We start from the raw sequence: 14,805 nt of genomic DNA on the forward strand, positions 1-14,805 counted from the left end.
TCCTTCCTTCCTTCCCTCCTTCCTTCCTTCCTTCCTTCCCTCCTTCCTTCCTTCCTTCCTTCCTTCCTTCCTTCCTTCCATTTTTTTTCTTCAGCTCATTTTACAGATGAGGAAACTGAGGCAAACAAGGCAAAGTGACTTGCCCAAGATCACAGAAGTAATAAGTGTCTGAGATCACATTTAAACTCTGGTCTTCCTGGCTCTAAATTCTATCCACTAAGCCATTAGTTGTGTATATAGCAATGTAATTTGGAAGAGTAAAAGCATTGGTTGCTAGGATGATCAGGAAAGACTTCTGCACAAAAGGGTTTTTAACTTGAGGAGGTAAGAGAGGGAGAACTTCCTTCCTTCTTTCCTTCCTTTCTTTCCTCCTTCCTTCCTTCCTTTCTTTTTTTTTTTTTTTTTTTTTTTTTTTTGGATTTACTGAAGATTGAAGATACTTTTTTTACATAATTATATTTTATTTTTCCAATTACATGTAAATCTAGTTTTCCACATTTACTTTTATAAAATGGTTTTTCAGCTTCTTTACCTTTGTCCTGTCCTCTATGGACCCCCAAAAAATTATTTCACCATTCACTAAGGTAGATCGTTCTATTAAATGAAATCTTACCCTCTGTAAAAGGCTCACCTCCAATTTATCCTGTACTGACCTTGCATACACATAGTTGTTTCCATGTTGTCTTACTCCATGAAAATATAAGCTCCTTGAGGTCAGTAGCCATATGTTGGCCTTCCTTTATATCTCCAAAATTTAGCACAGAGCCTGGTACACAATTGGTCCTTAACAAGTGCTTGTTGTTTGATGATGAGGATGATGATGATGATGATGATTGATGATGACGATTTTGTCCTTGATTCTGTTTCCTCCTGGACCACGTTCAGCAGTCAAAGAAGTACATCTTCAAACTCTCCCTCACCACAAGCTCATTTCAATACAATTTATCTATTTGCTCAGATGCCTCAACTCCTAAAAAATAAAAAAATTCTCCTTTGACCCTCTTAAAATTATATCCTGCTGCTATCTCATCTCTTGCCTCTTTTTCATTGCCAAACCTCTGGAAATTTTAAAATCGTTTTTACCCAGTGCTTCCATTCTTTCTTCCATCTTTTGAAGTGTGACTTCTACCCACAATCCCCTGAAATTATTCTAAGGTCATCAAGGACCTACCTACCTACCTGTTAAAGGCTTTGGCTTTTTTCATAATCCTAGTTGATCTGTCTGCAGGTTCTCCTTCTTTCCATCCTCCTGCCACACTTCTCTTCCCCATGGTAAGTTCTCCTTTCATCTCTCCAAAAGTCTCTTCCCTCGAGCAAATGACATTCTCTCAGGGAAATCCTGTACATAGACAAGCAAATACAAAACACATTCAGAATAATTTTCCAGAGGAAAGACTCTGGCAAATGGAGAGATCAGAACAGGTTTCCTGTAAGAGGGGGCATTTGAATTGAACTTTGGAAAAACTCAATTGACTAAGCAACCAATTAATCAACAATCATTCAGCTAGGCACTACGATTACAGAGAACAGGATGACCCCATTGCTACTCTCAAAAAACTTTCATTCTATTGGGAGAAACAATATATATGTATAGAAATATATACAAAATATGTGTGTGCTGTTGTGTCCTCTCTGACTCTTTGTGACTTCATTTAAGTTTTTCTTGGCAAAGATAATGGAATGGTTTACTTTTTTTTTCTTCAGCTCATTTTACAGATGAGGAAACTGAGGTAAACAGGGCAAAGTGACTTGTTCAAGATCACAGAGGTAATAAGTATCTGAGATTATATTTGAACTCTGGTCTTCCTGGCTCCAAACTCTATCCACTGAGCCATTAATTATGTATATTATAATGTAATTGTGAAGAGGAAAGCATTGGTCGCTAGGATGATCAAGAAAGACTTTGGCACAAAACGAAGGAGAACTTCCAGTTAGGAGAATGGCCTGGAGAAAGGCAGAGATAGGAGGTAGAGAGCCAGATGTGAGCCAGGTTGGCCGGACTTAGAGCACATCTTGGGAAGTGACATACAACCAAACTGGACAGACTGGCTAGAACAAGGCTGGGGAGGACGTTAAATGCCCCAAAGGATTCAGTCTGTCAGTGCTACTATAGGATTCTCATCATTATACTGCTCACAAGGGCTCTCTGGGTCCAGTTCTGCTGTTTCCATGACCTCCCCGGGGATCCGGAAGAGTATAAGCTCCATGACAGGAGGGGACTGTGTCTCAGTCATACTTTATTTCACCCTCAATTCCCAGCACGGTGTTCGGAACACACCGTTCAATGAAAGAATAAACGAGTAGAGTGAATGGATCCAGACCCAGTACAGTCAGTTTGGAAACCTGAAGCCGAAGATCAGGGCTGAGCATGTTCTTCCGTTACTGGTCCCTGAGGGAGTCCTGAACATCCACTCCTGGCTTGGCCAAGGTCGCTACTGTACCACTCACCTCAGATCATCAGCTGCCTTTGGGATTTTCATCTCTGCCCTTCCTCCTTCCCCGAGTTTCCTCTTCTTCTATTGCAGCCTCCCACAATTCCTCCCCTCAAGCCGTATGCCAGAGCTTGACCTGAAAGTGCTCCCTTTCTAATCCCCAAGATCATATCCAAGCAGCGCACGAGGAACACGACGGGCCCTGTGTGACAACCTGGCTTTAGTGAAGGAGGCAGCTCGGCGACATTATTCTCCCTCAAGCCAAAGAAGCTTTGTCGAGAGCCTGGAAAGCCTGTATTCCTGCAAACTGAGGACTGGGAAACAGGGATTTGTTGGAAAATTCACAGGGAATCTTTTAGGGAAAGAGAGGAGGAAAGAAGAAAAGGTGAAAAGGGTACCACGCTAGAAGGTCGGAGACCAATTCTGCCTTTAACTGGGTATTAGTCACTGTGGCTCTGTTTCCTCGTTTTTTAATATGGGGAGTTTAGACCAAGATTCATTCTGACCCCAAGAGTCTAGATTTATAAAGAAAGGACTCTGGTGACCCTGTCACTCAGCTACTAGAAAGTCAAAGAGCCCAAAAAAGAGCTAATCAAGACCTTACCGTGCATGGAGATAGGTGGGACTCTAGCAAAAGAAGAGGCATATGCTGAATGAATTGAGTCCTAATTCTTTCTCAGAAAGGCATTGCATGGAAAGAGAAACTAAATGGGCCTTTCTTTGGGTTATTTTTTCTTATTTTTGGTCCAGATCTGTGATTTTATTGAATATAGGAACTTCCAGTGTTGGAACTACCTCTCCCCATATACATCTGGTAGGTCATCTGTAGCCAATGGTTGCCTAAGAGCATGGAGAAGTTAGAGATCATCCTGTGGAGAAATGCCCAAGACAGAATTTGAACTCAGATCTTCCTGGCACCAAGTTTGGCACTGTGTCCAAAAAGCTGCATGGGCTTGGGGGAGGGAGACTTTGTATCCTAGGATCATCGGGTCTAGAATTGGAAAGAACCCTTTGTTATAGAGGGAACTGAAGGTAAACAAGGTCACACCAGCAGAAGCCATAAGCACCAGTGGAACATTTAAATTGAGGATCACTTTAGAAGTAACCAAAACCTCAGAGACTCAATTATTCCAACTACAGTTCAGGAAACCGAGGCCAGTAGAGTAATTTCCCAGGTCCCAGGGGTAGTAAGCACCAGTTTTCTGGCTCCAGAGCCCTGCTCTCTCCATGTGCCCAGCTGCTTCCTTTATTCCCATTTGCTAAGTAGAAAGGAGCAGGTCTCAGACCATATCTAGTGCTAATATAAAATGAAAGATAAATTAAAATTTAAAATCAAAGAAAACCAAGAAAGAATCTCATGGAGTCTGAGGAATAAAACTCCATACTGACCAGAGTGGGTTGGGCAGGAAAGGGTTCCACAATGTTCATCAGGGAAGACCATCAACCCAGGACAGAGCCGATGTGAGCAGAGAGCTGCCCACTCTGGCCGGGACATAGAGGGGAGCTCGTGTGCATGGACTGAAGTAATACGAGACAAGATTGAGCAGGGCCAGATTATGTCTAACCCGTGTCTGGGCATTCCCCCCAATGTAGTAACTCTAAGAGCTATTCGGAACGACTTGTAATAAATGAGCTCATGCTCACTCTTTGGGATTGCTGCTTTCCTTTCTAATGGCTCACAAACCATCCATTAATAATAAGCTCAAAAAAAAACCCACAAAAAATAATATGCTCCAAAATGTCACCTAGAATCAAATGGAAAAATCTCTCCCAATTGAGCGGCTTACATAGAGTCATGCCCTGATATATTATGAATTGATCTCAAATAATCAATGTTGCAGACTTGAGGCTGGATTCAGGAAGAGGCTATGGCAAGGCCAAATGTCAGGCAAGTGAAGAAATTGGCAGGCAGATTGACTTTGGAAACTGAGGGTTATTGCCTAGAGTTTTTCTTCCCACCGATGCTCTTGTGCTCCAGCCTCTGTATCTTTATAGAGATATAGATCAAAGGAGATAATGTCTGTACTTTAAAGCACAATATAAATATCAGTTCTTCATATTATTGCTACTATTATGGCCCGAGACTGTGCTCCAAAGGGAAAATTCATAGAATGTTAGATCTGGGAGAGACCTTAGAGAACAGAGACCAACCCTAGCATTTAGCACATGAGAAAACTCAATCCGGGAGAGCGGAAGTGACCACCTAAAGTTACACAGCAATCTAGCAGCAGGACAAAAATAAAGACAAGTATCCTGACTCCTAGTCCAGGCCCCTCTCCCAGAGCCTACAAGATGGAGGGGCTTGGGGGAAGCCAAAGAGAGAAGATGCTGTGTGTGCAGGGACCATCCAAAGAATATGGAGATCACAGGGCATATCTAAGGGGCTGGTAAAAAAATCTATGGCTCAATGGAGACAGTGCTTATAGGTGAAAGGTGGGAGAGCTAGCTTCTGATCTGCCATTTATCAATCATTGAAACTTGGAGAAGTTCCTTCACTGACCAGGGCCTGGGTCCTCCTCTATATAAGAAAGGGCTTAAAGCCCCTCCCAGCTCTTACACACTCTGTTCTAAGTTCCCTCCCAGCCCTGACACCCCCTGTTCATACCCCCTGTTCTGAGCCCCCTCCCAGCTCTGATATCCCCTGTTCTAGGCTCCCTCCCAGCTCTGACACCCCCTGTTCTAAGCTCCCTCCCAGCTCTGACATCCCCTGTTCTAGGCTCCCTCCCAGCTCTGACACCCCCTCTTCTAAGGCCCCTCCCAGCCCTGATATCCCTTGTTCTAAGACTCCCTCCTAGTTGAACAGGATTCCCAGTCCCAGAAATACTAATACTTTTCCCTAAAGTGAAGAACCTGAGAAAGATCCTCTCTTCCCTTTGTCCTCAGAGCCAAGGAGGATCATTTAGGGCACAAGGAAGGGAGGCCCTAAATCCCTGCTCTTGATGCTGCCCTGCTGACAACCACTCCCACAGCCCATTGTGTGGCTTCACCTCCTATGTCACAAAGACAGAGAAACAAGTGCTAAGAGGATTGTGAAAGAATCAATCTCGGGGCCTCTGATGTCCCTGCCTCATCCTTTTGTGCCTGACCCTGTACGCTTTTGTCTCCTGTGCCTTCCCCAACCAGAAAGGAAATAAAGTCTCGCTCATGCAGCTCCTTAGTTCTGGGGTCTGTGGCCTCTCAGAATTCAGAGATCAGCCACCCCTAACCCCTTATTGCCTGATCCCCACAGCTGCTCTTGGATCTCAGAAGCCGGTTTTGGGCTCCTTTCCTTGCAGACAAAGTTGTGTGGAGCTTATTTTAGAAAAGAATAAAGAAACCAATTCATCAATCAATGGGCACTTAATAAGTGCCTACTATGTGCTGACTCTGGAAGTGGAAAGGATACAGATTGCGTGCCAACAGAGATGTTGTCTTGGTAGAATTTATGAGACAAAGAAATAACTCATCAGAGCAACACCTTTAGGACTATTAGTGAATGAAATAGTCTAAAATAGTGGCCCTAGCCTGTCCTAGGTAACCTATCTCTGCCTACAGTTCCTCCAGCCCATCTCAGCCATCATTATTCTCTCTCAACCTGGAGCATCCTCTCCATGGTGGGATCCATTTGAGAAAGGTATCTTCAGCCCCAGAACATCCCCCTCCCACCCGTGCCCTCGCACTCATGTTGCTGGATTTGGATATTGACCCACTTGGGTCCGTTCTACAATCCCAGCCTCCTCCTCAAATCACCAGGAAGGCTCCTGGTAACACAGCAGCTGTGTGGGGTCCCAGACTACCCACTATTTAACTTCCTATGCTTAAAGTGGGAAGGTAGTAGAGATGATAATTTTTAAGTATTTATATCGAAAATATCTTGTGCTATTGACGTCCACTATTTCACCTCAAAAAGAGAGTTTAATGGTATAGAACCATGGGACTCAGAGCAGGAAACCATCTAATCCCAAACCTCTTATTGTATTGAACTGGAAACTGAGACCCAGAGAGATTTAAGGGATTTGTCCAAAGCTATTGGGAGTTCACTGAGTCCATGCTGCCCCACTTTCCAATTCTGGACTCCTAACCAAATCAATTTTGTCATTGCTACTTGAAAGGGTGGGTCAGTCTACTCCCTTATGTTATGGTTCCCTCCACCTTCCTTGTAACTTCCCAAACCAGTGTGGAAAGGGGAGGGAGGTAAAGAGAATGACCACCCCATAGAATTAAATTTTATGCCATCATCTTAAAAATAGACTTCAATGCCCCTGGCAAAATACCCAAAGATGAGCCTTTGTATTCTAGGGATTGTAGGGATATGAGGAGACTGAATCTTCCCTCTTCCCCCATTCCTGGCAGTGCCCAGACATTTAAGAGACTCAGGCTCTCCTCCTGCCAGCCACCTACCTCCTGGGCACTGACTATGCCCCTCAGTGCCACTTTCTCATGTCTATGTGCCATCCTTAGAGTATTGTCGGGAGCTGCACTGGGTTCCCAGGAGACAGTGGCAAGAGAATTTAGCCCACCAATGGGTCTGGCTTTCATGAGAAGGGGAAAGAAAAGGAGGAGGAAGAAGAAGAAGAGGAGGAAGAGGAGAAGGGTGGGTGAGCCCCTTCCTGACCCCTTCAGACAGCATTCATTTATTAGACCATCTGCTCTGCCCTCACCAGAGCTGATGCTGGGGCTATGTGAGTCAGGGCACTCAGGCGGAAGCTGGCCCGCACACGGCTGGCCATGTGTTTGCCTCCTAGCCATGCAATGGTCAGCTGGAGCAATACTCTGCCATTCTCCCTGAGTTGGAGAGAGAAACAATACGAGCTCGGAGCAGCAGGGAAACCCAGGAACAAGATGTGTTAGAGACGTATCGACAACAGCAGCAGCAGCAAAAATCAGAATTGTTCACAGTTTTGTAAACCTCCATTGTTGACAAAGCTTTCCTAAAAAAAAAAATCCAAGAAAAGAAGGAGGAAGGTAGACAAGTCCTATCTCTCCCATTTTCCAGATCAGGAAACTGCAGCTCAGGGAAATGAAATGACTTGCCTAAGATCACAAAGCTCCTAAGTGGGAAAGCTGGGGCTCAAGCCAAAGTGCTCCTGACTCAAGGTCCTAGACTGTTTTTATTCTACCTGGCATTTCAAAAATGAACATTAGAGTAAGAACAAAAAAAAATAATAATGTGTGTTGAGGTGTTGTGCATATTCTTCAGAGAGAAAGATGGGATGTGAAAGGCAGCAGCATAGTAGAGTGGAAATGGTATTTGGATGTGTATCCTCCAGAACTCCTTTCAACAATCTAAGCCTTGGTATCATCATCCATATAATGGGGGCAATTATCTTTTCATTATTCCCCTTGAAGAGGGGTGGTGGGCAAATACTGTAAAAAGCTCGGTAGAAATTTGAATTGCTGTGGAGAAACAGAGACAGAGACTACAGAGAGAGACAAGAGATAGTGGGAGGGAGGGAGAGACAAAGACAGAGAGAGACAGAGACAGAGACAGAGAGAGACGAGAGAGAGAGAGTGGGAGGGAGGCAGGGAGACAGGGAGAGAGAGAGAGAAAGAGAGAGAGAGAGAGAGAGAGACGTAGTGAAAGTGATCTCACCTGAGCAAAGTGGGATCATCACCTCATTCAGTTCCAAATCCTGTGCTTCTCTGAAGGTGCCCTGAAATCCCATTGGGAAGAAGCCTGCAGCCTAACTTTGAATTAGCTTTTCTGGCTACCTTCATGTCAAACTATGACCCATCACGAGCTTAAAGTCTACTTAAAATGCCAGATAAGATTTTGTATCACCTCTTGTTCTGCACTGTCCCCATCCTATCTCTCTGCAATTGATTTTTTGAACCCAAGGGCAGGACTTTACATTTATCCCCATCGAATCTTATCTTTTTCTTACATTTATTCCTTCGTTCTCATCTGTTGATATCTACGCGTATATTTCAAATTTCAATTCTGTCATTCAAAATGTTCACTATTCCTCCGGCTTTATGTCATCAGAACATTTGATAAGCATGCTTTCTAAATTTAGCCAGTAGATGGCATGAATTGATAAAGACTCACTGGGTGATCACAAACTTACTCGACCAGTTAGTTTATTAGTCCTCAACTAGGGTTGAAACATTGAGGGCCGGACTCCCACCACTTACCAGAGAGTCAGGGACCTTCTCTCCCTCAGCCCCAGCCCATTTTCCAGGGAAGCACCACTCACTGTCTAGAATATATATGGATTTGTAGATCTACCAATCAGAACTTCGCTGTGAACCCCCACCCACTGGCTAACTCGTCTCTTTTTGGACTTGCTATAGTTAATGAACACTCATCACATGTCCTTGGCATAATGGAATTGGTTTGCTGCAAAAGCAGACACGTGTGCTAGAATGCTGCCTACAGCATTTTTAGTCAGCATAGAATCAATAAGTAAATAAACAGTACTTAATAAAAAGGAGACAATGCATAATAATAAACAATAAAGTACCGAGCCAATGTAAGCCCTTTGCTCTCCTGGTTTCTAGATGTCCTCCCCCCCCCCCCCCCCCCCCCCCCCCCAACCCTAGACCCAGATCGATCAAGACCTGAGAATTCTGGGTAATATACAGTTTGCCTCCCTTGAGCGGACAAGAAAGTTAACAACACAGTTCCTATCGAACAGTGGACTCATGGACCCTATATGATGATTAGTCATTATGTTTAGGTGCAGATAGAATTTATTACATGCCGGGCACTGGGTTATGTACTTTTAAGGAACAAAAAAAGGCAAAAGTGAGGTCTTTCCCGCAGAATTCATATCTCACTGAGCTGAGGGGATGGAGGAAAAAGTCTGGTATATAACTTATATATGAGATAAATACTGACTAAACTGAAGATATCCCAAAAGGAAGATCTGGAAAGGGAACCAGAAAAAGCCTCCTGTAGAAGGTGGGTCTCGAAGGATGCTGAGGGGAGAGATCACTTCAGGCAGCACGGAAGTTCAAAGTCATGAGGAACAGTTGAGTAGACCATCTAACTAAATCCAAGAGACCTAATCTAAGAGAGAAGTAAAATGTGTAAGAAGCCTGGAAAGATAGAGCCCAAGTTAAGAAGAGTTTTCAATGTCAAACAAAGGTCTTTGTATTGTATCCCAGAAGTCATTGGGAGTAGGTAGACTGAAGCCTGGAAAGATAGAAAGAACCCAAGTTATGAAGTTTTCAATGTCAAACAAAGGTCTTTGCATTGTATCCCAGAGATCATTGGGAGCCACTAGATTGAAACCTAAAAAGATAGAAAGAACCCAAGTTATGAAGTTTTCAATGTCAAACAAAGGTCTTTGCATTGTATCCCAGAGCTCATTGGGAGTCGGTAAACTGAAACCTGAAAAGATAGAAAGAGCCCAAGTTATGAAGAGTTTTCAATGCCAAACAAAGGTCTCTGCATTATATCCCAGAGGTCATTGGGAGCCACTGGATTTGTTTGTTTGTTTGTTTGAGCAGGGATAGAGATAACAGATGAATGATGGATTAAATGTAGAGAATCTTGAGACAAGCAGACCACACAGAAGAAGTCATTACATGAGTGGAGAAAAAAGGAAGTATGTGAAAGATGTTGATGGAAGTAGAAATTGCAAGCTTTGGTGATGGATTTGATAAAGAGAATAAGAGTGAAGAGTTAAGGAGCCACACTGGGTGATCGGGGGATGCTAATACTCTCAATGTAATAGGAAAAGATTTTGGGGAAAAGATAATAAATTCTGGTTTGGACGTGTTGATTCTGAGATGCCTTAAGGCATCCAATCAAGCTATCCAAAAGAGAATATATATAGGACTAAAGTTCAGGAGAGATGTTAGGGCTAGGTAGACAGCCCTGAAAGTCATCTCCAAAGAGATTCTAGCAACAATCATGAAAGTTAATGAGATTGTCAAGAGAGATGGCGTAGAAAGGAAAGAAAAGAGAGCCCAGGATAGAGCCTCTGGGAATGTCCTAGAGGAATTACCATTTGTTCTTAGCCAGGTCTGACTCAGGCCGGCGTCCAATACTGGAACAAAATGAAACCCTCATTGATGAATCAGTGGTTAATAAAAGGAGTTTTACTTAACAATAGCAAGAGAAGAATATTCAACAAGGGTAGGCATTAAAAATATCATAAGCTGATTCATCTGAACAAACTTTTCTGCCCCGAAGTTGTCCACTGTGTTTCACCAGCCGAGCACCAGGGTACATGGAGCTGCTCATGGTGACTTTGTACTCAGAAAATAATGTCAACAGCCTGAGCCTTTGATCCTTTGAACCAATCAACTCATGAGGATCACTTCAATTACATAAAAGGAAAAATGGCCATGAGCAAACTTAAGGCTATCACCACATATCTCTGCAATAACATCATCAATATTTCACCCACTCCCATATCTTGGGTGAGGAAAGTCCATTCTCAGGAACTCTAGTTTCTGATCCATCCTCCCAAAGGGAAATAGGTGATAAAATCAATCAGAAATCAGACCAGGTACATACTAATCAGGTAATAATCTCAGACTAATCAGGTACATACAGCTTCCTCTCCATTTCTGCCATTCTTTCCAATCCTGTGTTTTTCCCAGTGTTTGCCACAAATTTAAAAAAAATTGTGTTGACTAACTGACCCCTGTGCTTCCCTTTTAAGCAGCTGTTCTCTGCTCTTGCAGCTGTAGACAGGTTAGGAGAAATTGCTACATTTTGTTCTGGAAATCCAAGGGAAAGGAAGCATGCCCCGGAAGGGTCAAGCCATTTCACAGCTCAATTTCTTACCACTCTTCTAAAGAGAGTCTGCCCCTTTGCTCCTTAGTCCCGCATCAGGAAGCAGCCTCAGTCTGTGACACCCAATCAGCGAGGCACCTTTAGGCATGTCTGATCAATGCCTCCTTACAGGTCCATTAATCAACACTCTTTGGTTCTAGGCATTTGACCAGTTCTGAAACCATCCAACCATAGCGTTGCCCAACCCACATCATTCCATCTTGTCCCCAGGAACACCCTGAGGCACTTTGTCAAAAGCCCTGCTGTGTCTTTGACATTTCTAGATCCACCAGTCCAGCAATCTTGTGCAAAAAAAGGTAATAAGGTTAGAGCAATGTGACTTTGGGCTGGATGAACCCAGTTGGTGGCTCTTATGCCCTTTCTAAAGGCTCAAAAATCATCCCTTTAACATATTCTTAAAATTTTGCAGGGAACAATGAATGGTTCAACAAATGCTTTCTGAGTGCCCGCGTGCTGAGCACTGGGGGAGATGGAAAACACAGTTCCCACGTGGTCCCGCCATAATGGGGCTCCCAATCTAATAGAATCCGAGTCAGGCTCACAGATCTCTAGTCTGAAAAAACAAACTCTCCTCCCATTTCTGAAAGTCAGAATATTTTACCCATCTGTAGGCTTATGGAGCTTCTCCCATTTTCTGACATAAAGTTCATAAGCAATTGCATCTCACGGCATACACTCTATTCTTGTTTTATTCTAAATTTAACAATGCTAATTGTAAGGAGCATTTCCATGTACAGGGTGCCTCAAAAGTCTTTGTGCAATTTTAGCCTTCATGATCTAGTTCAAATATATTTTAGTATATTTAACAGGTATTGGACTGCGGAAAGGGGTGGGGGAAAGGAGGGAAAATTTGGAACAGAAGGTTTTGCAAGGGTCAATTTTTTTTGTTTTTGTTTTTGTTTTTGTTTTGTTGTTTTTTGCTGAGGCAATTGGGGTTAAGTGACTTGCCCAGGGTCACACAGCTAGGAAGTGCTAAGTGTCTGAGGCCAGATTTGAACTCGGGTCCTCCTGACTTCAGGGCTGGTGCTCTTATCTACTGCTCCACCTAGCTGCCCCGTTACAAGGGACAATGTTGAAAAATTATATGTTTTGTAAATAAAAAGCTTTAATTTAAAAAAAAATTTAAAAGATCCAGTTCAAGCTCCAGGGTCCCCATGAAGCCATGACCCCAGCTGATAGTAATGAACTTCTTTGAACTCCTATACCATCTTGTAACTCTTGACTTTCTTGTATTAACTGCTTTATTGGCAGTGTGGGAAGTGGTACTGGATATGGAAGCGGACATCTCGATCAGGAAGATTCGAGTTCAAATTGTGCCTCTGACACACACTGGCTACGTGATCCTGGGCAGATCACTTATCTTTCCAAGGCTACGAAATGCCGAGCAGGTGCTAACCTGCATTGGTAGATAGGGTTCCCTCCACTCATCCAACCACAAATACACACTGAAATCGAGGTCTTCTTCACACCATCCAAACCGTCTGCTGTCCTCTCTGTTTCTCCGTATGTACTATCTAGAGGAGTAGTGAGCCTCCCAATCCTGCAGAAAGACATTTTCGATCAGAGGCTGGATGAGCGCTTGCTGGGGACCCAATAAAAGAGATGCCCCAAGTGGAGGCCGGACTGGCCTCCAGCTACAAGACTCTATGTTCCAAAAGCAGGAATGGTTTGGGCTGACAAGATAACAGACATGTGAGAATGCAGAGAAATGCGACCCGGCCCCTTGGAACTAGGATGCCGCGTTCCCGACAGTCTGAAAGGCGTAATCCTCTGGAACATTAGATTACAGCCTTCGGAAGAGTAGACAGAATGGGATGCATTCTTTTGATTTGATTAAATGCTTGTTTTAGAGGCTCAGTCCTCTGGTTTTCTTTCTATCCTGCTCCCTTTTCAATCATTGTCAGATTCTATCTGAACAACCTCCCAAAATCATGGCATGTCAGAGCTGGGAGGGGTTTTAGAACAGGGGGTGTCAGAGCTGGGAGGGAGCTTAGAACAGGGGATGTCAGGGCCGGGAGGGATCTTAGAACAGGGGATGTCAGAGCCGGGAGGGGGCTTAGAACAGGGGATGTCAGAACCAGGAGGGGGCTTAGAACAGGGGATATCAGGGCCAGGAGGGGGCTTAGAACAGGGGATGTCAGGGCCGGGAGGGGGCTTAGAACAGGGGATGTCAGGGCCGGGAGGGGGCTTAGAACAGGGGATATCAGAGCTGGGAGGGGGCTTAGAACAGGGGATGTCAGAACCGGGAGTGAGCTTAGAACAGGGGATGTCAGAGCCAGGAGGGAGCTTAGAACAGGGGATGTCAGAGCTGGGAGGTTGCTTAGAACAGGGGATTTCAGAAGTGGGGGAGACTTAAAACATGGAGTGTCAGAGCAGGAGAAGGACTTAGAACAGGTATCAAAGCTAGGGGTAACCTTAGAAACCTTTAGAGCTCAACTCCCTCATTTTACAGCTGGCTAAACCAGGGTCCTACACAGAAATGTATCTGGCCTTCCTTTCATTCTTCAGTCTGTGAACTCCATGAGGTAGCAGTACTAGTACTCACAGAATCTCAAAGCTGGAGCAGATCTCAGAAGTCCCCTCCCTTTCTGTTCTCCAGATTGATTATTTTCTCAAATTGACCAAGTGGCAAAGGGATTAGAAATCTGGCCCCAGACACTTATTAGCTGTTCAACATTGAGTCATTTAATCTCTTTTGACTCAGTTTCTTTGTCTGTAAAATGGGAATAATAGAAGCCCCTATCTTTTTAGGTTGTTGTGAGGATCAAATGAGATATCTGTAAATCTCTTAGCACAATATCTTGCGCATAGTAGGTAATTAATAAATGCTGGTAATTATTATTGTGTTTTCTTGTCATCTCAGTCTCTGTTTTCATCAAATCATCCAACACGGTATTTTAAGCTGCCAACATTTCATCTGTTCTCTCCCATGTTTTCCCATTGCCACATTCTTCTCCTTCACTTATTTTGTCCTTTCCTTCTTCCCTAATCTGTTTCCATCTGTTTACCTTCACTAATAAATGCCTCGCAAATTCTGCTTTTTGGAACTAAAATCCCTTGTGTGTTCTCCCTGCCTCGCTACGTGTGTACACTTGCCCCCTGCGCCACCTCGGCTTTGCCATTAACTCTCGAGGCAACCAAGGGCAAGGGCTGAGCCTCCTTTCCTTCCCTCAAACGAGAAGTGGGAGGGGGACGCCTCTACATTCATTCCCTTCTGGCATTTTTTCAGGGGGAAAAAATTTAGCATGCCTACTATGTGCTAGTCACATAGTGGGTGCTGACGGTACAAAGGCAAAATAAAATAATTCTTACCCTTAATGAATTTACATTCCATAAGCTCTTTATGGTCCTCCCAAATTAGGATATTCTATAACTACTTTTCTTTATTTCCCAAAAATTGGAACTTAAGGAACTTTGATGCCATCCTCCCCATAGCTCTCATTTTACAGATGAGGAAAATGATACTTAGAAGGTAAAGGACTTTTCCAGGGTCACTTTGGCTCTCAGTAGCAGAAGCAGAATTCAAATTCTTTTTTTTTTTTCCTTTTTTTTTTCTTTTTGCTGAGGCAATTGGAGGTAAGCCAGGAAGTGTTCAATGTTTGAGGCAAGATTTGAACTCGGGTCCTCCTGACTTCAGGGCTG

General features: G+C 43.7%; 1 long non-coding RNA gene across 2 annotated transcripts; it reads right to left on the reverse strand.

Annotated features, from left to right (window-relative positions):
- Nucleotides 1-455: 455 nt before the first annotated feature.
- LOC116419333 lies at nucleotides 456-5,357 on the reverse strand. 2 transcript variants are annotated; one of them, XR_004229607.1, is made up of 3 exons: nucleotides 5,283-5,357; nucleotides 1,180-1,339; nucleotides 456-970 (listed from the first exon to the last, which is right to left on the reverse strand). It is a non-coding gene; the product is annotated as an uncharacterized LOC116419333 (long non-coding RNA). The 2 variants fall into 2 exon arrangements; XR_004229606.1 differs by lacking the exon at nucleotides 5,283-5,357 and adding an exon at nucleotides 2,449-3,750.
- Nucleotides 5,358-14,805: the final 9,448 nt, after the last annotated feature.

Source organism: Sarcophilus harrisii, chromosome 5, assembly GCF_902635505.1.
Source record: "Sarcophilus harrisii chromosome 5, mSarHar1.11, whole genome shotgun sequence".
In the NCBI taxonomy this organism is placed as follows: Eukaryota; Metazoa; Chordata; class Mammalia; order Dasyuromorphia; family Dasyuridae; genus Sarcophilus; species Sarcophilus harrisii.